The sequence below is a fragment of the Palaemon carinicauda genome, chromosome 22 (genome assembly GCF_036898095.1).
Source record: "Palaemon carinicauda isolate YSFRI2023 chromosome 22, ASM3689809v2, whole genome shotgun sequence".
Classification (NCBI taxonomy): Eukaryota; Metazoa; Arthropoda; class Malacostraca; order Decapoda; family Palaemonidae; genus Palaemon; species Palaemon carinicauda.
Genome location: NC_090746.1, coordinates 82,673,400 through 82,675,899, shown reverse-complemented (window position 1 = coordinate 82,675,899; position 2,500 = coordinate 82,673,400). Strand labels below are relative to the sequence as shown.

The 2,500-nt window shown below is 40.2% G+C and overlaps 1 protein-coding gene across 3 annotated transcripts in view; it reads right to left on the bottom strand.

The window, feature by feature from the left end:
* The window catches only part of LOC137616567 (cytokine receptor-like), a 160,092-nt gene that overhangs the window by 156,728 nt on the left and 864 nt on the right, over positions 1 to 2,500 (bottom strand). The gene's annotated exons all lie outside the window — the stretch shown is intronic.

Below are 2,500 nucleotides of genomic sequence, written 5' to 3'. Positions count from 1 at the left end.
CCCAAACTCGTTCCTGGAACATGGATGTTTATGATGACCGAACAATCGGACATTACTTTTTTTCTTTGGTAGTACCCTGACAGGCGTTCTAACCTAGATAATTATGACATGGTGGTGTCGAGAATGCTGGGTTAGGGCTCCAGCTTGGAGGCTTATGCCCACGCTCAGTTACTTGGGCCCAGCACTCCACCCATAGTTTAAGCAGGGGCACGCCCATAGAAAGTAAGGCTTTGTCTAGACAACGTTCATACATTAGTCCTACGGTTTGGACTTTCTGGTTTTCTCTTGTAGCCTGTCAGTGTAACTTGGTCTTTAATAATTGCTGTTTCTCTATAGGGTTTCGATTGTATCACCTACGTATGTGAAGAAATACCTTCTAAAATAACTTATGTCGTTCACCTTCCCCTTTTCTTTATTTATATTGTCAATTTGCTTTAGTAACTTAATTGACTTTTGACGGAAACTTTCTTGAATGTTTACAGTTTGTTTTTCCCTGCTTCCGTATCTCCCCTTTTGATTAATACCGCACTTGTTTAGTGTTCATTATAAAATTTTTAGTTTTATGTCTCGTCTTATTTCCTCCACAAATGAAATTAATTTACTCACCCTCGTATATAAAAAAAACAAACATCCACATTTCTTGCGACCTGAGAAATTTTTAGAATAATCTCCCCTATATAATAAAGAGCAAGTGTCTGGCTACACACACACACACACACACACACACACACACACACACACACACACATATATATATATATATATATATATATATATATATATATATATATATATATATATATATATATATATATATATATATATTCCGGTCACGCTCAGCTCTCCCCGTCCCTCGGGTAGGAGAGGGGGTGCGTGTGCGTGCATGTGCATATCTATCTAAATATTTAGCAGTCATTTATAACGGGTCGCGTACACTAGTGCTGGCATAATCGCCAGTATGACAACTAACTAACTCTCTCTCTCTCTCTCTCTCTCTCTCTCTCTCTAGGCAAGCAGCAGATGTAAGCTCTTCTCTCTCTCTCTCTCTCTCTCTCTCTCTCTCTCTCTCTCTCTCTCTCTCTCTCTCTCTCTCTCTCTCTCTATTGCCCTGAACCTTATGGCCGTACGCACGTAAACGGAGATAAGGCCTTCCTCTAAAATATTCCATCAAATGACGCTCCTCCACTTTTGACAGGCAGGTCACGACGAATCTCCGTGGTCTCAACAAGGGAACCTTATCACTTGGAGTGTATCCGGTGCAACAAGGGGCCCCGGCTAACTGAACCTCAAGAGACCACTACCCCCTGAAATCCCAGACCCACCAGCAAACAGCCTTCAACCCTCCCCTTCTTCATCCAACCTCCAAATCTATCGCTACTACTCTTAACCCGCAGCGCCGGCTCCAGTATGTGCTGTGTTCATGACCCTTTTTTTTTTCTTTCTCTTCTGCTTTACTCCCCATGGGTTATTTCGTATCAATTTCAGAAGCTTTGGAATACCAACGATGTCCACGAGAGAGAGAGAGAGAGAGAGAGAGAGAGAGAGAGAGAGAGAGAGAGAGAGAGAGAGAGAGAGAGAGAGATAAAACATTCTGCCGTTCCAATGTAGGCAACCAGTCTCTGAACATGGGTGAAGGACCATCAGATATTTGATACACGGCACTGCCTCAAGCCAAGAGTTTCTTGCACCTTGATCACATTTCCCATATGCACATATATCTCAGTGGCACACACACATACCAGACGAGAACAGTGCAAAATATACAGGGAGTGATGTTTTCTTACGCGAATATTTGAAATCTAAGTCAGCAATTGAGAACGTTTTCATACTTTTCTTTAGTTTAATATTCATCCGACTTCAAGGCTAGTGTAACAGTAAAAAATCAATTTGAAGGACGGACTCATATACGTCCGTGCTTCAAAGGGTAGAATCTAAACTTTGTATGTAATAACCTTTCAATTTTATGAACATGACGATGAGCACAAAAGCAACTGCGCAAATATAGAGAGCAACCGGGAGTTGTACTGAACATAAACATTATCTTATAGCCAAGTGTTGTCAATGTTATATAGTTTTGTGTACAGGTTTATGAAGAGAATAATGTACCCCAGGCTTGACTTTAAATATAACCCATATTCTCTCAAAAAAAGGAAGCAAAGACATATTCGAAACCGCATTGAGTCTCTTAAATGATATTGTGCTGAGAACCTTATTCTGTTTCTTTAGACTTCATCTTTCCTATTCTAATCCTGTCGGCGGTCTATGCTTTTAATGTTCTCTATACCGATTTAGTCTGGCCTACTATTTCCTACTGTATTACGGTATATTTTTCTTATTTCTTTTTCTCATTACTAACTGTACTACGACTGATACTAGTGCTAATGCGTAGTATTAACACCAATGCCTTACTTCAGCCTCTATTAGAGGTTTCCAGCCATATAGAAAACTATAGATGTGGCTCACTTGCTAAGTGTATCACTGATATAAAAACACAACAGCT